General features: G+C 50.4%; 1 protein-coding gene across 3 annotated transcripts in view; it reads left to right on the top strand.

Annotated features, from left to right (window-relative positions):
- Nucleotides 1-4,343: 4,343 nt before the first annotated feature.
- The window catches only part of TSPAN18 (tetraspanin 18), a 174,629-nt gene continuing 153,833 nt past the window's right edge, over nt 4,344-25,139 (top strand). For all 3 annotated transcript variants that reach the window (XM_081061959.1, XM_081061956.1, XM_081061957.1), the window contains exon 1: nt 4,344-4,600. The gene's annotated coding sequence lies outside the window, so the exon portion shown is untranslated. The remainder of the gene's footprint in view (nt 4,601-25,139) is intronic.

Here is a 25,139-nt window from a genome sequence, read left to right as displayed (position 1 = left end):
CCCACAGCCACCCAATGCCAGCGGTGTTGTTAGGATTCCCACTTTAGAAATGCAGCAACTGAGGCTCAGAGAGCTTAAGTGGCTGGATCAAGGAGGCAGTCAGAAAGTGACTCCAATATCTCTGGAGCGCCGATTCTGTGCCAATTTCTGGAGACCCGAAGATGAACAAGGCAGGGCCCTAGTCCTTGAGAAGCTCCTACTCTAATCAGCCACAAGTTTATAAATGTTAGGAGTAAGAGGTCATCCCTTTCAGTGATTTTAAATTCTTTTTAAGTAAAGGACACTTTCTCCTTGAAATCTTATGTGAGGTACTGTCACGCAGGGGACCCTGCTCGCTGCGCCATTTGTCGTACAGGGCGTCAGGCAGGGTCTCTGGTCCCCCTCCCCACATAAGAACGCAGAATGTGGTGAAGCCAAAAAGGAACACCCACGGAGCCATAGATAGGGGAGTCAAACCAATATATTCTTGCTGGCGGCTGGGCTGGAGACACAGCAAGCAGGATCTACATAATCTGCCTAACAGCAGTCCGCGCTTGCCCACCACCATCTTCTTGCTAGCCCTCATTCTCTCTGCTAGCGTAGCCACAGCCATTATATTAGTGGCCAATGGCTTACGGGTTACAGCTGACGGCCAACTAGCTACAGCTGCTGGCCATCTGATCACAGTTGATGGCCATTTACTACTCGAGCCAGCACCTCTCTATGTGAGGCCGAGAGCCTGGAAACTGTTTTTTGGGGCTTTGTCCCCACAGGTAGCATCGTACAAAACAGATGAAAAGGGAACCTGCTTCTGACTAAAGCTAAGAGGGAGATTTCCCTCCCGCTCCCATGGTCCTTAGGTACCTACCATGTTTCCCCGAAAATAAGACCTAGCTGGATCATCAGCTCTAATGCCTCTTTTGGAGCAAAAATTAACATAAGACCTGGTCTTATTTTACTATAAGACTGGGTATAATATAATATATATATATTATAATATAATTATAATATAATATAATATAATATAATGTGTCTTTTGCTTCAAAAGACACATTAGAGTTGATTGTCCGGCTATGTCTTATTTTCAGGGAAACAGGGGAGGAGCAGGACCTGCCAGTCCAATTTGAAACCAAATGTCTCATTTTACAGATGGGGACGCTGAGACCCAGAGAGGGAAGGGAATTGCCAAGATAGCCAGGATTGGAACTCCGACCTGTGGACCCCTGGTTAGGAGCTGTTTGCTCTGCATTAGTGCCCCCCGGATGTTGGTGTGTGGGTACTCACTCCAGGTGTACTGTGCCCAGTGACCAGTGCAGCGTCTGGGTTGCCCAGCACTGCCCATATCCTGGTGAGTTTGGGGTTTCCAAGTGCCAGGGAAAACAGAGTCTAGGAGGCCCTTGGAGGAGAGGTGAGAATTTTCAAAAGAACACTTTCTACTAGAATCCCCAAAATCAGGGGTGTTGAAAGAGCCCTGGCCATGACTAGGATCTAGTCCGTGTTTCTTCCTCAGTTTCCCCATCTATAAAATGATGTGGTTGGATGACAATGAATTTTTCACAAGGTTCCTTCCAGAATGGGGAAATGGGGAGTCTAGAATCTCCTGGGTCAGGCGACTTCTGCATTTATGACGACCTAGACTCCAATTGGTTAACAGAGGCCTTAACACCACCTTCACTCCCTCCTGAGGACTGCTGACCCTTGTTCATGCTTCCCCCCCCCTTCCTTTTCCTCCCTTTCCCAGCCTCTATCCTCCCTATCCCCTCTCCTTCTCAGTTTCCTGACATGCCACAACCTTGGTTCCTTTATTGCTTTTTCTCAAAGAAAAGCAAAAGGGATCCTTTTCTCAAAGAAAAGCAAGAGGTCATTTGTCCAAGGCCTCCATTGTACAGGTGGAAACACTGAGACCGGAGAAGGGAGTGACTTCCCCAAGGTCACCCTGTGAGAGGGAGGCCTGTTCTCTGCAACCGCGATCACTTTCTCTTGTCCAGGACTGAACGCTTGGGATTTCGAACTTTTGGCACAAAGGACTTCTTGCCTAACATACTTAGAATTGTGTTTCCCAATTGTGGGATACCAGAGCTCTTCAAGGAGATTTAAGGTCCTGCATCCACGGGCCTTCAGTACTCTGACTGACCCCCCCAGGAGTTGGGGGTGGGAAGTTCCTTTTCACTTCTCTCTCAATTCTTTTGATCACAAGGTGTGGGAGTCTCAGTTTGCTGCTAATGTATCTTTAACACCTTTCTAGCCCTTGCTAATCTCCCTTTCCAATGAAGAGTTGGCCCTTAGCTCACCACCTTCCTGAGGCAGTAGGATCTTGCTGGAATTTTTTAAAAGTTTTTTTATTGTGGTTAAATATACATTGTTGAAATTTAATAACATTGCTTTATTTTCATTGTATTTATTTTATGGTTACCTTCTATTTATAGGAATGTGATGCTGGTTTTCCATTTATGGTAATGATATAACATTTCTTTGAAAAACCAAGCACATTTAAGTGGAAAAAAAAAAAAGGCAAAACAAGAGTTGATTTAAAGAAAGCTATGAAGCAAATGGTTCTATCTGGTGCACAGATAGGGCCAGAATCTTGATGGAAGCTGAGAGAGATTTGGGGAACGTGGACTTGGGACCAGAGCTGTCTTCCCAGCTGGGTGTCGAAGTGTCCAATTGGCTTGCTGGGTCCTCATTGCCTTGCACTCCCTTCCCCCACTTCCTCCTGCCTGCTTCTATCAATCCCCCAGACCTTTAGAAACTCCATCCCTCCATCCTATTGTCTCTGGCCTCTACCTCCCCAGTCCCTGCACCCTTACTATAGGCTCATGCTTTTTTCCTCTTTAAATTTATGTGGTGCCTTGCATCCGAGATAGCCTTTTCCAACAGCATTCCATAAACGCAGGGCCTGTGGGGTTTCTCAGCTCAAAGGGTCAGCCTCTCCCCCAGCCCTGTTTTGGCAGCTGAAGGGGTGCGTGTGAAGCCTGAGGCCCTTCAGCGGTTGCCCTGTCCTTGTGTTACAGAAATTGCACTATTAAAGCTTTTTCTCCCCTTGGGTTAAACATTGCTCTCTCTGGGTCCATTTCAAAACAGTGGATCCTGTTGTTTCCCTCCCAGCCACACTTCTACTCTATTAGCTTCTCCTCAATTTACCCAGTGACTCAGTGAAATGGTTGAAAGGACCAGACATTCTCAGAGTCCTTAGAGAGATGTATTCTTTTCCTGGAATGTGGCCAAGGAAAGACAGCGACTTCTTGCCCCTTGAAATTCTGCCCTGTGGCCTGACATCACCAACATTCATATTCAAGACTGGAGTAGGGTCAACTGCTATCAGTCAGTCTCTCCTTAGTACAAATCGGTTGACCAAGGGGCCTCTTCCTGTAGCAATTCTGTGTGCCTGAATGTGTGCTTGAATGTCCAGGGGCTGCAGGCATCAGAGCTGGGACTCACCTCCAAAAGGAGCTGCCGGAGGAAGAGAAGTGGACAACCTGACCCCTCTCATCTGGGGGTTAGCAAGCACTTTCACTTGGGCTGTCTGCTTTGAGCTGCTTGCTTACCCATTTTGTCTGGGGCAGGCTGGGTGGGTAGCTGCTTTATAGAGGAGGTTCAGAGGTTAAATGTTGCCTTGAAGTCATGTGTCAGGGCTGAGGAAGGGTTATGTGGCTGTGGCAGCAGTACAAAGACGGAAAGAGAAGTCCTGAGATTGGAGACACGGATCTGGCCTCTTGCTATCAAGTCATTTGCATCTGGTCTGGGGTCAGGACTGTCTCCCCCTGCCGCAAGCCCTCCAGTCGCCTCTGTTACCTGCAACAATCTAAAGCAGCCCAGGGAGGGTGAGCCCTGCTGGCTTTCAGCAGGTACTCCCAGGGCTTCGGGAAGCCCAGGAAGGAGGTGCGGATGGAGGGTCAACCCACCTCCTACCCTACAGTCGGGTCAAGGGGAGTGGGGCAGTGTAAAGTTTCCCAGGAATAAATACCCCAGGTCTAGCGTGCCACTCCGCCCACTTCCCCAGCGGATCTTCTGAACGGAGCCGGAGCTGGGGCTCATGAGGAGAGGAGGGAGGCGGGCAAGGGGCGTAGGAAGGGAAGATGGGCAGAAGGTGGCCCAGGGCCCCCCGGAGCAAGGCTTGGACGCGGGACTGAAGGCGGAGACCCAGGCCGGGAGGAGGCGAGGGGCAGCCCGCGGGAGGAGACGTGCCTTCACGGCGGCCGCCACGGCAGCGGTGGCGGCGGCGACTGGAGACTGAAGGGGAGGAGGTTTGGGGGAGGGGGGAGCGCGGGGGAGAGGGAGGGGCGGAGGTTGGTTGGGAGGTGGGGCCGCCGGGCGGGCGGGCGGTTGCAGCTGCCGCCAGCGTCTCGGGCGCTCCAGGCTGCGGGGCGGACGCAGCGCGGAGCGATCCACAGCCGAACCGCGCGAGGCCGCCCGAGCCCCGGCCCCGGCCCCGAGCCCCGAGCCCCGAGCGAGCGCAGCCGCGGCCGCCGCCTCGCGCCCGCGCGTCCCCGGACCAGCCGCCGCCGCCGCCGGGAAGGCAGCCGGCGCCCAGCAAGTTGCGAGCGCGCTGCTCCGCCCGGGGAAAGTTTCCCTCGCGGCCGCCGGCGGGAGTTGGCGCGGGGTCCAGCCGCTGCCTCTGAAGGTAGGGGGCTCCACACTCGGTGCCCCGCGTGCGCCCCGCAGCTGCGTCCCCGGGGACTCGGAGACTCCGCGCGCGCCCCCCCCGGGAGACGGCTGGGCACGGTCGGGCGTGGGGGTGGGATTGGGGGGTCCCAGGACGGTCCCGGGAAAGCCCTGGAACCAAGTTCTACTTAAACTAGCGTGGGGAGGGCCAGGGAGAGGTGCTCGTCCCCGACTCCGCTGAGAGCTGGGGGCTTCCCACCGGACAGGTGCAGCGCCAGTCGCGTGGAGCCTGGGTGGTGCGTGAGTGTGGGGCGCCAGGAGAACGGCGCGGGGGGCAGGTGTGGTGACAAGGTTCAGGATCTCGGCGAGGGTTGAGCCCTGGGGGAGGGGGGGTGCGCGCTTCGCCCCTCTGTAGGAAGGCAGGTAGGGACCAGGGATTAGGAGCCACCATCTGGCCCGAGAGGATTGCTGGGCCCAGGAGGGCGCTGAGGGCGTGCGATCTTCGGGGTCCCTGGCAGTTGTGCGGGGTGAGAGCGCCACGCTTTGCTTTCCGCCGGGGGACACCCCCTAACTTCCTACACGGTGTGTGCGGTTCGGGGAAGCAGAGATTCTGGGGGGTGTCGGTGGATCCGAAGCTCCGGCATCTCCGGAATGAGGGGGTGTCGAGGGAGTCGGCTTGGAGGGTTGGCGGGTTAGCGCACGGCGTCGCGCGGGCTTTGGGACCCGGCGGGCTGCAGGGGACTTGACTACCGCCAGGGGGCGTCCTTCCCTGGCCCTTCCACCCACTGGAACGCGAGTCCTGGTGCCTGCGACAAACGCTTTGAAAATCCAGGACAGACAACCACAGACCCTCCAAAACACGCCGTCGGGGCCTCCCAGAGGAGCATCCGGCTCCACAGCCGGACTGGGGGAGAGGGTCCGAGTATGCGGCCCGGTGCCTCAGTTGTAACTGCACTGTGAGCTGGAAAGCCTGGCGGTCAGGAGTTGGTTTTCCCGGGGGACGAGCAGGGTCTATGGGTGAATTAAAAACTCACTCCCAGAAACACAAACGAGAGAAACTGTACACTAACAGCAAATTTGTGTGGAGAAAATGGATGGAGAATTAACTTTCCAAGGTTTCTTTGGAGTTTGAAACCCTAACCCCTGAATGCATGCTTTTTGTAAAAGTTGTGCCTTTGTTTCCTGGATCAGGCCAGACCCTTACCTGCTGTGGCCCAGTGAGAGTCTTGGAGCATAGCCTATCCCCTCTTATCCATCCTCATTCTGGGCACAAATAAACGGGGAGGTACAAGTTGGGGATGATGGGAGCCCCTTAAAGACTCGAGCAGCCTCGGCACGAGTGGTAAATTTCTCAGTCAACAGGAACGCCCCTTCCCCCAATCTGGGGTCTACTGGCCACATTCATCTGGTCTGGTGGAAACCCGCTGTGTGTCCCATTGTCTGACCTCAGGGGCCCTGTGTGTTGAGTCTTTGTCAACTCCCTGCCAAAACCTTGCGGAGCAAGGTGGCTACTGGCATCTGTGAAGAGCATCGTCTGTGTCATGTGTGGGGCTGTTTGACACTGAAGGGACTCTTGCCTCATTTCTCTCTTTAATTCCTTCCCTCCTTCCTGCAAGTGAGTACAAATGAGCAAATCAAAGATGGTGCCGTGGCCTCACAGGGGCTGAGGAAGTTTTCATCTTTCTCTTGGCTAGAAACTGTGTGCTCATTGGGCAGTCCCCCTCCAGTGTCCGCTGAGTCTCCTGCGAAGGTGATGGAAATGGGGAGGACCCTGAAAGAAAGTTGAGGTTCTTGCTTTCGATGTAGCCCAGCTAATATTTTTGTTGGGTGCTACCAACTTGCTCTAGGACAGAGTTGTCATAAAGGAAGATCAGCATGATTTTTCTTTGGAGTAGAAGAGGAGAGGGAGCCGGGAGACAGAGGAAAGGGCGGAGGAGCTGGTCTCTGGATGTGTCTTCAAGACATTCCATGGGGCTAGAAAACAAAAGGATTTTTTGTTTTGTTTTTAGTGACTCTTGTTTTTCTGTGGAGAAAAGCCTGCCGGGAACAGCCCTGCCCTTGGAACCTGGGTGTGAGAGGGAGGCCCAAGGGCTGGCAGCTCCTGTGTTCCACTCATTCTCTCTGCAACCCCCTCGAAACCCCCCACAACATACCCTGAAGAGAAGAGGGAATTGAGACCCCAGGGCTGCTGACGTCCATGTTTGGACTTAGCATATCATGTATGGACTCAAAGTGCTCCCAGGCACGTTGCTGATCTCTGATTCAGCAAAATTTCAAGTCTTGGTCACTCTATGCCCTGTTTTCCTGTCCGCAAATCCATTTAAATGGCTGACCCTCAGGGTGTCTTTACCCAACCCAAGGCTGAAATAGCATTGCATCCGTGAACGTTCTAGGGCACTTTCTAGAAGCCAAAGTTCATCTGGAGTTGGAGTTAGGACATCTTGGGTTGATCCCCAAAGCAGCCCACCCCATATAAAAAATTCCTTGTCAGCTGGGAAGTTGCTCCTTGAGTTACTTAATGAGGTTTTCCTGGTCTGGGGGGTGGGGTTGGAAGACAGGGTGCTGGGCAGGGACAGGTGTGTGAGGGGATATTGAGGCAAGGGCTTACAGCAGGGATTTGTGGGAGGGGGTCAGAAAGGGAGGAAACAGCAGATTCAAATCCAACTCTAATGGCTCATCAGTGTGGCCTTGGGCAAGTCATTTCCCCGCTAGAGTCTGCTTTCCCAGTCTATGGATTGAGAGTCTATGGATTGAGAGTCTATGGATTGAGGGCCCAGGAGGTTCTGAGGGGCTTTGTAATTTAGGGGAGGCTAACCTTTTAGGACACTAGGCATCCCTGCTCTGCCTTCGCTCCAGTGGAGGGCACCTTTGTCAGCTGTCTTGCCCCACTCTACCCCACGTCTGCTTAGCAGAGTGAACCAGGCTTCTGACCTCCATCAGATTGTAGTTTGGGGGTGGAGAGAGTAATGTCCGTGCTCCCCGGGAGCTCCATATCTGTCTGCAGGCTCAGACTTTGCCTTTCTCCTGATGCATGTCCTGCCCTCACTCTCTCCCTTTCCCTGGCAAGAGCAAATGTTGGTGGCTGTGCCGCCCCTTTTAGGGTCCCCTCTTTCCAGAGGGCTGCTCTTCTGGTCTATTTCATCAGCTGTTGAGAAGAAAACGAGGGACATTTGTTCATGCTCCGCTGGGACACAGCAAAGGGAGGGGTCTTGGAAACCAGCACTTTGGCCCCTCCCCAGGAGCAGATGATGGGCTGAGCGGGTATTTCTGCAACTTGATGCCATTGAGCAAACCTGCCAGCTTGGGCTCCTCCTGCTGCACAGGCTGGCACCTTGGACCTGCATCCGCGCTCTGATGTAGGGAGGGGGAGCAGATAATGAAACACTTATTAAAATAAGAGAGAGTGAGATGATGAGCAGCAGTGTTTGCAGCTGGCAAAGCAGGTCTTTCATCTCAGCACTTATCTTAAGGTCCAATCCTTACCCCTTGTCTGCATCCCAGACTGCTGCTTTAATTAGTGATTTAAACTACTTGGAGATGAGCAGAAACATGTTCGTGGTGTGTGTGTGTGTGTGTGTGTGTGTACGTGTGTACATACTAAGAGGCAACAAGATGGAGTGGAAGGGTCACTGAATCAGGAGTTAGGAGATTTGTGTTCTAGCCCTGATTCTGTTACAAATGGAGCTGTGTGACCTTGAATGAGTCACTACCCCTCTCTGAGCTTCAGTTTCCCTATTTCTTTAGAGGCAGCATTATGTGGTAGTTAGGCTGCCTGGGTTTGAATGCTGGCTTTCTCCTACTTAGCTATGTAACTCTAGGCCATTCAACCTCAGTTTCCTGATCTGTAAAATGAGACTAATAATACCTCATTGGATTGTGGTGACTCGTTATCCAGATGAAACGTATAAAACACTTAGCACAGGGGCTGGCACAGTAAATGCTTAGTAGATAGTCACTGTCTTCACTGTCATTATTGTCATTACTGTTATTGTAAAGTGGGGGGAGAGGATCAACTTTGATCCTTTCCAGCTCTGATCTTCCGGGGCGTGGTATAGTGTGTGTGTTTATATGTATTCTTTAGGGATGGAAGACAAGGGTACATAAAATAAATTGCTTTTTTGTTTTCTTTCTTCCTTTCCCTGCCTCACTGAGGGACTCCTGAGTTAAAATCTTGTGAGTATTCTCACGATAGCCCTGTCCTCATGGCAGGAAGCCCAATTTGACGTCACTGAAAATATCCTGGTTTCTGGCACTTGAGGGATGATATTTCATCAGCTCGTATTTGCCCATCATTTCTCTTCCACCCTTTGTTTCCCACCCTGAACCAGAGTACGAAGACCATATGTGCAGATAATGAATTTAAGCTGATACACAACTCCCAGATTCACCCAAATAGAAGGCCATCCTCCTGGAAGACACTTTTGACTTCAAAATAAATAATCTGGCTTCTCTGCCACATTGCATTCTATCTGGCTGGCCCTGCTCTCCTCTCTGTTTGCTCCTGAGTCTGTTGCAGGGACGTGGGCTGGGCCAGGTTTGTGATCTAAGGCTCTGGGCTCCATCAGCCGTCTTGGCCGAGGCAGCCTCCCCCCGCTGTATCTCTGCCCCATCCCCTTCCGGCAAGGCTGGTGCTCTGAGCCATCCTAGTGATGCTCTTTATAGTAACAGACACTGTGGGAGTGCTCACCATCAGCTAGGAGCTAACCAATGCTTTCTCTCACCTCCACCCTCAAGGTTGGTTCAGATGCTGTTCCCGTTTTACAGATTGGAAAGGAAGGCTCAGAAAAATCAAGAGAGTAAGTGATGGGACTGGGGTGTGATCCTAGGTTGATCTGATTCTCCATCTTCTGCTCTAACCCACTATGTGATCTTTCCTCGTGTTTCAAAACCTCCTGTGAGCTCCAAAGCCCCAGGGAAGATATCCCTGAGATTCAGTCAGCCCCCTTCCTCCCTGCTTTTGATCATTTTCCAGGCTCAGAATGCCTTATGGGATTCCCTCTTTTCATCCTGCATTGTTTACTCAGCCATCCTGGGGACAGTGAGGGGAAGGAGTTTTTGGGGCAAGACTGCTTCCAGGAGGGGAATGATCTTATTAAGCAACAAAAGGTTGTAATTGAAAGAGGATGTGTGTTGGAGTCACAGATCTGCATTTGAGTCTTGTTTCTGCCACTTACTGGCTATAGGGCTCTGGTTTCTTTATCTGTCAAACTCAGAATAATAGCAACAATGATACCGTTAAGTAAAGTAACACTAGCTGCCACAGCAGATGACCCCAAATTCTCGGTGGCTTAACCCTGCAGGCTAATTCTCGCTCACATTACTTGTCTAACGTGGATCTCTGCTCCACATGGGTATTCAGGGACCCAGGCTGCTAGTCACTCCACCATCTTTGTAGCTGCACCTGGATTATGTGGCACCCACAGTTACTGCAGAAGGGGAAGAGAGAGGGAAAAGGCACACTAACACTAACCTGCCTCAGCCAGGAGGCGACATACATCAATCACTTCAGCTCTAGTACTTTGGTCAGAACTGTCACATGGCCCCCAACCAGCTATAAGGGAGGCTGAGAATGTAAGGAAGAGGGTGGATATTTGCTGAGCACTAACTCCCTCCATTTACATTTCCCTAATAGAGTACTGTGAGAATTAATTGAGATGGTGCTTTTAAAGCTTCTAGCATCGACCTGGTGCATAGTCCCTAAAACATGGAAGATTCCTTTTCCTAATAATCCATGATGTGCATTGCTCTTTATAGATTACCGACTATTGTACGTGGAACTATATCTCTGGGCAGATCATATATTGCCTATAATACACTGGAGGGAGTGGGGCTTAGAGAGGCCCAAGGGACTAGCAAAGGAATAAATACACAGCAAGGGCATTAAGGTGGGCCCTTGACCTTTAGTCCTTGACCTTTAGTTGCTCCCATGACCACCTTTGGCTTTTACTGAAATTCTCTGAGAACTTCCCAGAATCCTCCAGTACCTACTTCTGCTCCTATTTCCACCTCCCATATCGTAATGGTGTGGAGCTTCTGTATTCATCTTATGTGTGTGCATGGGGCAGGAGGAGAAGGGGCCGGGGAGGGGAAGCTGCAGGAACTATCTGGAAGCTGAGGGAGAAGCTGAAGGGCATGAGGTGAGAGAAGCCATACATACTTTTAGATATTCGTAATGAAAGCCATAAGAATTTGGGCCCTATATGCACTGCTTTGGGAACTGCTGTGCACTCAAGCTTTGGGGTGTCCCCCAAATGATGTACAAGGTTACCTGTGTTTCCTGTCTCACCTATGCAGCCCCACGCTGGCCCTCATGGAATTGGCCAGGGAAGGAGAGGGGGCCAGATGAGGCTCTCCCGCCCTGTTTTCTGCAGACAGTAAGATGGCCAGAACTAGGTTGGAAACCTGACTCTTCCACTGGGCACTTGGTCATCTCTCTGAGCCCCAGTTTTCTCTTTTGCAAAATGGGAAGAATATGGGAAAGTTAAAAAGCTAATCAGGTGCCCGACACATTGTAGGTCTCAACACATTTGTACATCTCTCCTCTCCCACTTGAGTAAGAAGGAAGAGATGCCTTTGGCAATGCCCACCCATAACGACCGTGTCTTGGATGGAGAGGCCCTGGGTATCCATCCCCGGCAGCCTCTGGCTGAGCTCTTAGGTTGAACTAATATGACTTCGATTTGAAATGGGTGAAGAATATGGAGCCCTGGCCCTTGGATTTAGGCCCGTCTTTTCATGTCTAATTTACCATTGTCAGAGAGAGGCCCCCTCCTGTGTTGCTGCCTCTCCAGCTGGGACAGATTGCAGCACTCTCCCCGGCCAAGAGTGCCTCAGCTTCCTGGGGGAGCAGCCCTGCAGCCACCTGGTGCCTGACATTTAGGGCTCCCCCCAGCAGGGCAGGCCTAGGGTTCTCATCTGCTGTGGGCTTCTAGCTCCTAGGGGAACGAGGCACTGCTGAGCCAAAACAGAAACACCCCCAGAATAACTGTCCCCCTGAATAGTGGGAATCGCAGTGGGAATTGCTGGCGTGCTTTACCCTGGAGTGGAGGGGTCTTTGGGAAAGGATGGCTTTCAAAGACAGGGTTCTGAGGTGGTCTCTTGCCCCTTTGGGCATAGTGGACACTTGTAGGCACTGCATAAATTGGCCTTCCACTGCAGCTGCCACCAAGACGCTAGGAAGGCACGCTGACTCCCGGCTTCTCCGAGAAGCACTGCAGGCACACAGGCCAGGTGAGTTGGCACCGCGTGGTTCCTCAAACACACCTCACTACTCCTAGCCCCAGACCTCAACTCCTGTAGGAACACTTGAGACAGGGCTTTGGGCCGGCTCAGGAGCCCTGTGAGGCTTTCTAGAGCTACTGTAACAAAGTGACACAAACTGGGGGCTTCATGCAAGACGTGTATTCTTTCATAGTTCTGGAGGCTAGACGTCCAAAATCAAGGTGCTGGCAGAGCTCTACCTGCCAACACTTTGCTCCCTCCTAGCTTCTGGTGGCCGTTGACAATCCTTGGTGTTCTTCGACTTATGAACATATCACCCCAATCTCAGCCTCTGTCATCACATGGTGTTCTCCCAGCGTTCATCTTTATTCATCTTATGAGGATAGCAGTCATCTTGGTTTAGGGTCTAATGACCTCATCTTAACTTGAACCCTATCTTCAGATAAGGTCACATTCACAGGTACCAGGAGGTTGTGAATTGGGGGTTCACAATTCAACCCATAGCAGGTGGGTATGTTATTGCCCCGTTTTACAGCCAAGAAAACCAACAAAGAGGTTAAGTAATTTGCCCAAGTTCATAAAACTATGCAACGAGTAAGTGATTCGTAGATTAATCTCTGTACATCTCAGGGTCCTTCTCTATAAAGTGGGGATTTCTACCCACCTCGTGGCCGAGTTATGAGCTTCAAAGGCGGTAACTGCATCCAACACACTGTGTCCACAACTAAGCATTTGTGAAATCTTTGCTCCCTCTTGACAGTCCTGGAAAGGTCCTGGGTGTTCAGTATGGGCTCAGAAAACGGCGACATATATGAATTGTAACCGACTGCAGATAGCGTGTTTTCTAGAAATAATGCTTTGAAACGACTGCATGAAAGGCACCATTTACATTCTTTCAGTGTACCTTTGTGGAGTTGCCTGCCATCTCCTTCATCTCTTCTCAAGTTGAGAATCTCTGGTTGAGATGAATTGTTCTCGCTTACTGTGTATCCTGGGTTCACCTTTAGCACAGGAAATCACTGACTTCTGCAAGTTGAGCTCCTCTCTCCAGGTGCTGTATCTGGAGGGAAAGCAGATGGCTGTCAGCTACAGAGCCCACCTGTAGGGGCCCAGGAGGGTTTGAGGGTTCCGACATGCAGCCTCGTCCCCAGGCAATGAGAGCAGAGGAGGCAGCGTGCCATTGAGGGTTAGGAGTGTGGCTTCTGAACATGATGGCCTGGGTTCAAATCCCAGTTCAGCCAGGTCCTTGGATCTTTGACAATCTACTCGACCCCTTTGTGCCACCATTTTACCTCACAGGGTTTTATGAAGATAAAATGTGATTCAAATGCATACATGTATCTCTTAGGATTGAATGTGGCACTTCAAAAGTATTCAGTGAGTGTTAGAATCATTCCGATTATTTCTTATCGGTTTCCCTTAATGGAATGAGGCCAGAAACCTGTCTGCTTTGTTCTCCGTGGAGCCTGCAGGGGGTAGCTCAGTGCCTGGGCTTCAATAGATGTTCAGTTCGCACATGCTGAATGAATGAGTGAATGAATGAATGCTTAGTCGCAACTTCTTTGGGACACATTCTTCCTTGCTATGCATGGAGGCCTCTACCCATGGGCCACTCTTATCTAGGGACACCACAGGAAACAACCCAGGTGGGAGCCCCAGGATGCCATGAAAAACTCAGGAAAGATCCTTATATCTGGGGGTGGAGGTAGCCCTCGCCTCCCCATGGAGTGAAGTGCAAATTGCAGCTTGGAGGATGAGGAGTAGCTGGGGAAGGGGAGCCTGGAAGGTTGTGTCACCACAGGAAACAGGCTGTGTGGGGGCCCGGTGGGTAGAGCCACATCTGTGGTGTTGGGTTTTCCCACGACTTCTGGGGGAACAGAAGGATGTCACTCTGACACATGGAAGGGAGGCCAGTCCTCCTGCAGGGCTATTACCTAACTGGTGTACCTCATTCGAGGCAGGCCAGATCTATACAATACCAGCTGGGTCAGGGGGTCCTCATTCAATTTACAGATAAACGAACTCTCAAATTCCCCTTGCTCCCTACTGCCTTAAAAATAAAATTTGATTTACCGAAGTTCAGCTTACACTTGGTTAGGGAAAACATCTGTTGTGTAACGTGATCATGTTAGCCTCCTGGCTGGAAACCCTTCAGTGGATTCTCACTTGTGTTCAAAAGGCTTTCTCCGGCAGCCTCTGCCCCTCCCCCATCCAAGCCTTTTTCCCTCTGTTCCAGCCCACCTGTGACCTTGCTTTCTTCTCTTGCCCCCACCCGCACAGGGCGACTCTACATGCTCACCACCCCCAACCCCTGCAATGCTGTTTTACTTCTTCTTTAACTACCTGATTCTTCCTCATCCTTTAGATTCCAGCCCCTGCATCACCTCTGCCAGGAAGCCCTCCTGGACTCCCAAGAGGGCCACATTCCCCCATCTGTTGGCTCCAGTTGTTCCACCATCCCCTCCTTAATGTGGTTTCATCACAGTTGGGCGATTGTTGACTTGTCTTTGTGGTTATTTAATGCCTATCTCCCTCACTGTAGTGTAAGCCCCAGAGGGCAGGGACCCTGTCAATCTTTGCTCATCCCTGTATCCCTGGTACCTGGTAGGTGCTCAGGAGGTGCCTCCCTCCTTTTTCTCCCCTGCAGTCCAGTGTTTTTCAGGGCAAGAGCATGGCTAACATGTATTGGTCACTTGCAGTGGGCCAAGGCACTTGCAAGTCTGGTCTCATCCAATAGAATGGCGTACAGTCCCAGTTCTACCACTCACCAGCTCCACAGCCTTGGGCAAGTTACTCAACCTCTCTGTGTCTCCTTTTCTCATCCATAAAATGGGACTAAAAATAATATCTGGTTTCTTGAGCTGTTGTGAGGAGTAAATAAATTAATTCATGTCAAATTTATTTTCTCACGGTTTTGGAGGCTAGAAGGTCATGATCCAGGTGTCAGCAGATCTGGTGTCTTCTGAGGTCTCTTTCTTTGGCTTGCAGACGGCCACCTTCTCATTGTGTCCTCACATAGACTTGCTTCTATGCACCTTCCTCCCTGGTGTTTCCTGGGTGTCCAGACCTCCTTTTCTTTTAAGGACATCAGTCAGATTGGAGTAGGGCCCACCCAAAAGCCTCATTTTAACTTAATCACATCTTTAAAGGCCCTATCTTCAAATACAATCACAGTCTGAGGTACTGGGGTTAGGGCTTCAACATATGAATGTAGAGGAACACAGTTCAGCCTATAACACCTTCTAATTTGGTACTGTGATTATCACCATTTTATGGCTGAGGAAACTGGGGCACAGAGAGGTTAAGTCACTTGCCCAAAGTCACACAGCTGGGAAGCAAAGGTGTAGAAATGCAAACACAGGTGGTCTGAACCCTAAGCCCATTCTCAAGATGGTCTGTTTCCTGGCTATGCTCCTTTACAGGAAACCAGGGTCTTCCCTGTTGGAGCCAGTTTGTGTCTTAATGGCTAGGCTGGGGAGAAAGCAGGATCTAGGGGTCTCAGAGGCCTCTCACCTGGCCCCTTGCTCCCTTCCAGCCCTTAATCCCTTGTTCAGTGGCAGCTACAGAAATTTTGAGGGAATTGGGACCTATCTTTCTGAACCCGGGCTGAGAAGGAGGCCACGATGGGGTGGCAAGGAAGTAAGAGGGTTCCAGGAAGTGAGGGAGATTACCAATTCCAGGGTCTTCTCCCTCCCCAGGAGTCATTTGATTTCCCAGTTCTCAGAAGTGCTTTGAAAAGCATCATGTTTTACTGGGGAAAGGCTTAGGAGGAAAATAATCGGAAAATATGGAAATAGAACAAAAGCCTATTTAATGGAAACTCTCAGTCTTCACCCAGTCTCCTTGCCCAGAGTCCAGTGTTACCAGCTTCCGGTCTCGTTTGAATTGTTTCCTGGGGACATAAGCATATCAGCATCTTTCATTTTATATACCTGGTGATGTTCCATACCTTCTGCTCCGCATCCTTTTGTTTTCACTTGTTCTGCATGAGCACATGTACTTCTGTCTTGTTTTAGTTGGGTGTCTCCAAAAGCCTACCATAAGCCAGTATCTGGGTACCAATAGTTTATAGATGAGATTGGTCCCAGAGACGTGAGTGGGCAGAGAGGGGAGGAGAGCCAATAAAAGGTGCGATAATAAGCAGCCTCTTACTGTGAGTAACCGGGGATCCATCCCCGTGATTGTGTGGCGCTGGCCTCAGAATCGTACCAGCAAGCAGTCATCAACTTCCGCCTCTCATGGGTTGAAGGTTGCTCCTGGGGACATCAGCATCCAGACACCATGTTTCCCCGAAAGTAAGACCTAGCTGGACCATCAGCTCTAATGCATCTCTTTTTATTTTTCCTAATGCGTCTTTTGGAGCAAAAATTAGTATAAGACCCGGTCTTATTTTACTAGAATATAAGACCAGGTATAATATAATATAATATAATATAATATAATATAATATAATATAATATAATATAATATACTGGGTATAATATAATGTAATACCAGGCTTGATATATAATAAGACTGAGTCTTATGTTAATTTTTACTTCAAAAGACGCATTAGAGCTGATGGTCCAGCTAAGTCTTATTTTCGGGGAAACGTGGTACTTTCAGCCTGTCTTCTGGCCAAGAGACTGAAGGTGGGACTTGAGTGCGGGTTACCAGTGAACAGAACTGTCCCCTGAGGCTGTAGGGGGTCTCTGCGTGGACCATGAGGTACGGGAGAGGCACAACTCATGTGTCCGCTCCTTAGCACACCCTTTCGTGATAGATGCCTGGTATTCCCTTGTGGATAGCCGTGATACGTTGACTGATTCCCTACTGATGACTTGGAATGCTTTTCTCACACACGCCCCTTCTCCAACACTCCACCAAGCAGACAATCTGTAGTGACCACCTATTGTGGAATGTCGAACTGGGTCAGTGGCCATCTCCTCTCTTACAGTTGCTTGACCCTCTCTGGCCTCCTCTTGGACCCCCCACCTCCACCCCCCCCCCCCGCCCCCCAACATCCTCTGCTTGTTGCCCACAGATATCACTTTAACCCTTTCATCTCATAGGCTCCAGGTGCCTGGGCCAGGTGGGCGTCTGTGAAAGAGACCTAGGGCCCTTTGCAGGGGACTTGTGAGAGGAAGGCCAGCTGGTCATGACAGAGGGTGATTTCCACCTTCCTCCAGGGTCTTCTGTTGGCAGATCAAAGGGCTTTCTGTTGTTTTGTTTTCCTTTCTAGTGGCTTCTTGCTGGGGAAGCAGGCTGCGGAGCCAAGGCAAACAGAGCAACCTCTGAGGCCGCTGCCTGCTTTTTGTGCAAAACTGAGTGAGATGGAGGTGGGGCTGTGGTACTGGGGAGGGGCTAGAACTGGGGTCACAGGTGGGAGCTTTCCCGGAGCCCTTCCCTCTTCTGAGCCCAGAGACCTGATGGGAAAACCAGGGGCCAACCTCAGTGCCTGGTGGGCCCCAGGAGGCCTGGGGATGTGGGAAAACCATGGAATTGGGAGAGTGTGGTGGCAGTGCTAAGAGAGCTGGATGGCAGCCTAGACCCACCCCTTGAACTACTGCTGTCCCCATTGTTCCCCGACTGAAGAGATGGGGACAGCACTGGACTAGGAGTCCAGAAAGTCACAGTTTAGAGCCTAGTTCTGCTTTGGCTTGAACTAGCTCTCGTTTCTGACGTGGACTGCTGACATCTCATCCACACACTGGGGAGTGGGGCTGCTTATTCTACGGGTCTCTTTCCGACTCTAGAGTCACCCCTTGGAGTCATGATCAGGGACTTTGACCAAAAAGCCTTGAATTCCCTGGAGAAGAGTGCTCAGGAAGTCCAGGCGTGATTGTTGATGGAAGTGGGGGTTGTTGTTTAAATAAATTAAAAGCAAGAGAGGAAAATTCATCAGCATTATTTTCAATAGCTGGGAAGATATGCATAGTTTTTCCTCCTTTCATTTGATAATTTTTTCTTCTCAAAGTAGTTTAAAGAAAGAAAGTGTCTGATGCTTTGCTGCACAATGAGCTCAAATAAAAATATTCTTTTTAAAAAGTGGTTGCTATGTAATTGAATTTAAATCATGGGCATTTTTTTTTTTCTAAGTAGCCCAACCACTATTCAAACACCATTCAAAACGGTTTGAGAGGTGTGTGTGTGTTTGTGTGAGAGTGTAAAGAAAGGGAGATCTCACTGATAGAGTCTTTTTGGCAAAACAATAATAATGATAATAATATATTAAATAAAGTTGTGTGTCTGACTTCATGCACGTGTGCTATTGAGAAATATATGAGATTAAAAAATCAAATGCTCTTCTAGAAGGAAGAGATTCAAAGGCAGCTGTAGCCTGTGAGTGGCATTTGAATGAGTCGGTAAGTAAGTGAGAATTCTGGTTTCTGAATCCCACAGATCTGAGTTCCAATCCTGACGCTGCCCCTCACCAGCTGCATGACATTTGGCAAGTTTTCCATCCTAACCAAGCCTCCTTTTCCTTGCCTGGAAAAACGGGACAGCACAGGCCAGATCAGGGGCCTAGCCAGGTGCTAGGCTTGGAGTCACCTGCCATGTCATCTCTCTTCCCTTCCCTTTCTCTCCAGAAGCCCAGCAGAGTTCCTTCGTGCAAACACCAGACCTATAAACATCATCTCATTTGATCCCAACAAGCCGATTGGGGTGAGATTTTTAATTCCCATTTTATTGAAGGGGAAACCTGTAGTGCTGAGATTATGGAATTCCGTCGATCATCCCGGAATGATCGATGGAGGGGTATGGGAGAAACGGGAAGGGTTTGTCTGAACCACCCAAAGCCTGGCCTTTTCCTTCCTAAGGGGGTTTTTGCCTCTGAGCTGTTTAGTGTGGGAAGGGGCTCCTGGTATTGCTGACCGTTCATTGTTTCCTTCTTCCATTGTCTGCAGTAGTAGACTTTTAGAGAAGACTTGAGGCTGAGAGTAGTACATCCAGAGGGTGTCTAACCATCCAGCCCAACACTGCACAGTGGAGATTGTTCTGGGTCCTAAGGCCCCTGATCCATGCCCACCTGCCATAAGGAACTCTCTCCTGGTCCCTGACTCGGGCTGGGCCCTCTCGCCCACTCCTCTCATCTCCCAAGCTTCGCCCCAGTCTCAGGCCCACTCCATCCCTCTCTCTGAGGACACAGAGAGTTTTTCTCTCGTGATGTCAGTTGGAGGTGCCCGTCGTGTGGGTGACTCCGGTGGTACTTTTACCAGACAGAGGGATGGAGGACAGGTTCTGCCCAGCACCCAGCTCACTCTCATTTCCTCTCGTACCTGTGCTCCCTCAGCCAGAGGCCCTTTCTTACTGGTCCCGGCCAGGCTCCTGGCCCTCACACTCCCGCTGCTGCCTGGTGCCCCAAGAAGGAAGCACGAGGCTCCTCGGAAGACATTATTCTTAAGAAGCCTCTGGCGGGGAGTGGCAGGCCATCTTCTCCGCTCACTTGTGTGCTTGTCCCTCCTATAAGTTAACAGGAGGCTATACACAGAGGCAGCACGTTTTACCCCATGAGTGTGGGTTTACACAGGTGTGCTTGTACGGGTCCTCCTGGGCCCTGAACCTGTGCTGTAAGGCGTCACCAAGGGCTGTGTCTGAAATCAGTGTGATGTTGGAGGCAGCAGATGACTGCTTAGAGATCTACGGGGTGATGAGCAACAGGATTAGGGCCGGGCCTGTGCCGGCCAGTTCAGTGGGTCACGGGAAGAGAGCCGTGTGGTGCAGTGGTTAGAGCTGGGGTCTGGGGTCAGGTCTCCTGGGTGGATTCTGGCCCTGCCACTTTCTGGTGTGTGTGACCTCGGGCTGGGTAAGTCTTGATACTTCCATTTCCGTCTGTGTGAAAGTAGATAACAGCTGTGCAGGTTGGTGGGAGGCTGAAGTAACCGAGTGCACGTGGGGTGTGGAGCGCAGAGTTGCAGCGGCCTGTGCAGGGCAGCCGTGCCTCACCATGGACAAACGAGTCCCCAGAAGTTTGGGAGAGGGCTGGACTAGACCTCGTGGGAAGATATGTGCAGGAGGCAGGGATCCCCCACATTTTGAGTTACCCTTGGGTCCTCTTCCTGTCACATCAGTTCTGCCACAACTGGGTGTAGCCAGACGTCTCCCAAAGACTGCAGGTATTTCTGGGGTGCTCCCTTCACTTCTGGGAGCACCCCAGAAATGGCTGCAGCCAAGCTTTACTGGGGCGCTTGGGGCTAAAGAACATGGTGATCATTCCACGTGCTGAGCATGCTGGGTACCTTCCCAGGCCACCCCTGGAAACCCCAAAGCTCCACGGAAGGAGAAGACTTTGGAGGTGACGATAAAGCTGTCCCGAAGGAAGAAATGCTCTTGTAACAACCGTCTGAGGACCCAATTTCAGGCACATTTAGTTCAAAATGGTCTCAAAAAACACATTGGCCGATGTTAGGGAACTTTTCACTTTTTTTTTTAGTTTTGTTTTTGAATTTCTAGCGTGAGTGAGGGGAGAAGAACCAAAAGGAGCCATCTGCCTGGTTGAAGGGAGAAAATGAGATGGCTTGGTTTTCCTTTGCAGCAAAATGCACTGTGAGTTTTCCTGCAAATGTTAATAAAAACAGAAAGTGGTGAGACAACAGAGGCCCCCGGCTGCTGCTGGAAACACCTTCACATCGGAGCCCCTCACTGGGTGTGTGTGTATTATCACTTCAGAAAAGGGCAGTTTTCAGCAATGTCAGATCACCAGTCTCAGCTGCATTAGGGAAGATCTCCGTCTTGATGCCAGGGAACAGGGCGAGAACGACGCCTGGCCCAGTCCTGGCTGCAGCCTTGTCTCTGGGCTGAGACCCCGGCCTGCAGCCAGCCTGGACGCCTTCTCCACTGCTTACTGCTTAGCGGGGAGGCAGTGACACAGGTGTGATAGATGGAGGTGTCTCCACAGATGTTGGAGATGAATGAGGTTACCATCATGGTGCTGGCTTTTCCAGTGGTTCCTAATTGGTTGTGAGAGGCCCCGTGGAGTGGAGAGTAAGAGCCCTGGATTAGAAACGGGGAGAGAGGTTCCAGTTCCTGCTTTGCGATAGCCTCGCTGTGTAACCTTGGACCCTCTCTGGGCTTGTTTACATCTATAAAACTTCTGTGTGACAAGAATGGACTGGGGGTGAGCTGCAGCTGCCCCCTTTGGATGGGGTGTGCCTCTCTCTCATTCTCCTTCGGGGTCTTTGCTGGGACTTGCATTTGGAACCCACAACAAAATGCTAGTCTGGGACTCCCAACCTGTGTCAGAGAGTGGGTTTGCAGATGAGTGATGAGTTAGCAGGAGCAAAGATCTCCTGGTCATGCTGGGATTCAATCCTGACTCTCTCTAAACTTACCATCTTGGCGACTTTGGGTGAGTTATTTAGTTTCTCTGAGCCTGTTTACCCATTTGTAAAGTGAGAAGAGTAGCAGCCACTCCAAAAGATTGTTTTGGGTTTAGCACAACACTACGATTAGAAAGTGCACAGCATGCCTTTTCTGCCACTCCCCACAGCTGGCCTGGTGGTGTCCCCTCATGCCCACTGGAAGGGGAGACTTGGTGGTTCCTGAGCTGTGGCCACCTGGACCCAGTGCTCCCTTTGCTGATGTTGGGGTGGGAGATGGGAATTCTCTGGGACACTGGTAGTCCTCCTCTTCCTGGTCTGCCCTGCACCAGGGCCCAGCTTGCATGGAAGGGCAGGATATGCCTCTGCCTAGTTAGGGCAAGACGCCAGGTGAGGTGTTGACCGCAGCTCCCGGCAGCTAATCCTACCTATCATGGTGCCAGGTTCTCCCTCACAGGCAGGCATCTGCTTTACCTTGTGGGCAGCTGAAACTTGGGAACATGCTGTCTTCACTCCCCGATCCATGGTACCTTCCTTGCTTCTCCATTCTGCCCACAGCCGGGAACAGCCCTGTCTCCAGGGGATGGTTCACAGGCACACAGTGCTTCCACGAGAAGCTTTCTGGTTGGGTTTTTCCTGACTACCAGTTTTTCTTATCCCAGAAACAACTTGGGTGGGGAGGTGTGGGGACCAAGTGACTTCCCTTCCCCAAACCTCGGTAGCCTTACCTAGAAAGTGGGCGTTAATCATACCTGGCTCATCACTGCTGCTCAGGAGTCCTAACTATGATTGTGAATATTACTTTTGCTATTGTTAATTGGTTATGAGAAAGCATCTCGTGGAACATTTGGGGTTGACTTTGGTGTAAAGGATGTTGTTTGAAATGGCCTCTTTGTCTCAGAACAATTCCTGTTGATTCATTCAACTGTGGGAATTTGAAAATGTCCCACATGTTTTTCTTCCTCTTGTTCTCTCTCTCTCCAGCTCTTGGATTTCCTCTCATTCACTCACTCATTCACTTGTTCGCCACTCACACCCTTCTTGCTCACTCATCCACTCTCACACTTGTTCACACTCATCTTCTCACACTTAATTTAAGTGAAGGTGGAACTTCAAATGGCCCAAATGTTTTTCCTTCTACCTCAGAGGCTCACACTGTCGCAACTACACACTGAAATGTATGTACCGTGTTTCCCCGAAAATGAGACCTCGCTGGACAATCAGGTCTACTGCGTCTTTTGGAGCAAAGATTAATATAAGACCCAGTATTATAGTATAGTATAGTATAGTATAGTATAGTATAGTATAGTATAGTATAGTATTCCTGATGGGGTGTGCCTACATAAGTAAAATAAGACCGGGTCTTATATTAATTTTTGCTCCAAAAGATGCATTAGAGCTGATTGTCCAGCTAGGTCTTATTTTTGGGGAAACACAGTAGTGAAACTCACACTCACACTCCCCTCCCTCTTTCCATCTCTGTCATTCCCTCCCTCCACTCTTACCCTTTTCCCCACCCCATCCTAGTAAAGCCTGAGGTCAGGAGACCTGGTTCTCATTCTGTCTCTTTTACCAACTGGCTCCGTGGCTGTGTGACATGGGCCAAATCACTCAACCTCTCTGGGCTTCAATTTTCTCCCTCCCAACAGAGACCAGGCTACCAGTTTACATTTAGAGAGATGATCACTTTCTTATGCGGTATCTCAGATGCTCTGAGATAAGGTCCTTTCTGCAGCTTAAATTCCTTGACTCTGCAAGTGAGTGGATTCGATCTCATTAGGCAGACTGTATGCCGACCTGAAATTACTTTTCTTGGTATTGGAGAGATATCGTTTTATTTTGAGTTGGAAATTAACATGAGGTCAGGAGAAACATGGCAAGTTCAAGAGGATGATTCACTTCTGACTTTAGAGAGACATGTCACAGCATCTCATTCGGTCTCATTCCTGACTTCCTCCGCATGTCCCTGGCAGAGGGGACTAGGGAAATGGGGGTGGGGTTTGAACTCAGGACATAGACCATGTGTTTTCTGCCCCCAATCCACCAGAGGGATCCACTTCATCTCGTGTCCCCCTTTCACCCTGCCCCAGGTCCCATGGACAGAGAAGCTAGAATTGATTGAGAACACACCACATGGGAATATACTGTTATGCGGAATCCTTGCAATAGGTCTGTAGGTTAAGTGCAAATATCGTTCCCGTTTTAAGGATGGTGAAACTGGACCACGATAAGGCTGAGCATCGCAGAGCTCGGTCTGCAACTGGGCAGTGGTTTGCACTTGAGTTAAGCTTTTGACCACCAAACCATGCTGTCCCCAGTGGCCCAGTGGTGCCACAGTGGAGTGGAAAGAAAGAGGATTTCAAGATGGGAGTCTAAGTTTTAATCCTGCTCCGCTGCAAACTCATTATGAACCTTGGGTGAGTCCCTTATCCTTTCTGGGGCTTCAGTTACCCATGGTAAACAGGATGAGCGGGACCAGTGATCCCCAGAGCCCCTTCCAGCGTGGTTTTCTATGGCTTTCTGGGGAGTTAGATTTTAGGCAGTGATTAAGAATCAGGGTGTTGGGGTTAAATCCTGGCTTAGGAGCTGTGTGGCCTCGGGCAGGTTACCCATCTTCTCTGATACTCAGGTTCTCTATCTGCAAAATGGAGAGAAGAGCAACACCTATTACGTAAGGCTGCTGTGCGGACTGAGAGAGGTAAAGGACCTGGGACCAGTGAGTGCTCCCGTGCCTGCCAGGTCTTCCTGTGGCTTTGTGGTCTGTCTTGGAAGACCCTTTTGCTAGGGATGTGGACTTGCTCCCTGGCAAGGAAAGCCCTTCCCAGAGTTAGAGGCATTACATCCCCAAGTGACACGGTTCATGGGTCACCATGATGCCTTTGGATAAAAACCACTTGGCCACCAGAATGAAATATAATGGAGCCGCCGTGTGAACTAGGGTGGGGGCTCTTCCGCCCTCCCCACTTCTTCTCCACTTCGGTCTGTCCCAAGGAACCCCTGGGGAACCCATTTTGAGAATCACAGGCCATGAGCTAATAGACAATGAAACTGATAGACAATGAAATCGAGATCAGTTTCATTGTCATTCACCCAGGAATCAGAAGCTGGGCTCGACTAGCAGTATCGGTTTCCGTTCTTAGAAGAGGGCTCTCCTGTGTTTCTTTTGGCCATTGATCTTAATTAATCATCTAGAGACATGTCTTTCAATATTGACACTTACTTAGCGGCTGACATTTCTGAATGATTCTCCTGTGTCTTCACAGTTACAGGTAAAGGCTGGATAGATATTTATTGTTCAATTAAAGAAAATGGGGCTTTTTATTTGGAAGCTTTTGAAACACAGTATTTACCCAAGTCATCCTGCTTGATTCTGCAGGTGTTTTGGAGACCTAGGAAAGTGTATTTGACCAAAATACATAAATAAATTGCGACCAGAATGAACCCACAGATGGGGTGGTTTGTAGGGGCTCTCAAGAGCCCCATTGAAATGAAGCATCTCTCCCCACTCCCCACACTCCCCTCTTTGGTTTTCCACATGATATGGTATTCCTCCCTCAAAACCTAATTTCCGCACAGATTTAGTCCGTAGTGACCTGCCACATGAAGAGCTTTAGTGAGAATCAATAGGCGTGGGTCGCTGGTGAGGGTTCCACGCCTGCTGCATGTAAAATACCCTGGCAGCAAAAGCGAGATTGATGCTGGCAGCACATTTAGGGCGTCCCAGCACAGTGGGTCCCCCTGCCCATTTTAAAGGCGAGGTGCTGTGGCTCACAGAGAGGCTTGGGACTCGCCCAAGGTCACATAGTACTTAGAGGCAGAGCCCTGGTCCTCTAGGGTACCTAGGCTGGGGACCTGTCCAACACACCGACCCCCCTCTTTGCTGAAGCTAGGCTGCCCTTTGCTTGCGGAGCTAGGTAATAAACCAGTTCTGCAGTGCCTGTGTGGGCAAAGAGAGACGGAGGGAACTGTTAACGCGAGGCTGGCTTTTTCGAGCTCCTAAGCAGGATATAGCTAGAGGCACTGCCATCAGAGCAAGTG

The sequence above is a fragment of the Rhinolophus hipposideros genome (assembly GCF_964194185.1).
Source record: "Rhinolophus hipposideros genome assembly, chromosome: 10".
Classification (NCBI taxonomy): domain Eukaryota; kingdom Metazoa; phylum Chordata; class Mammalia; order Chiroptera; family Rhinolophidae; genus Rhinolophus; species Rhinolophus hipposideros.
The sequence above is the reverse complement of the archived record's forward strand: the minus strand, read 5'-3'. Positions and strand labels throughout refer to the sequence as shown.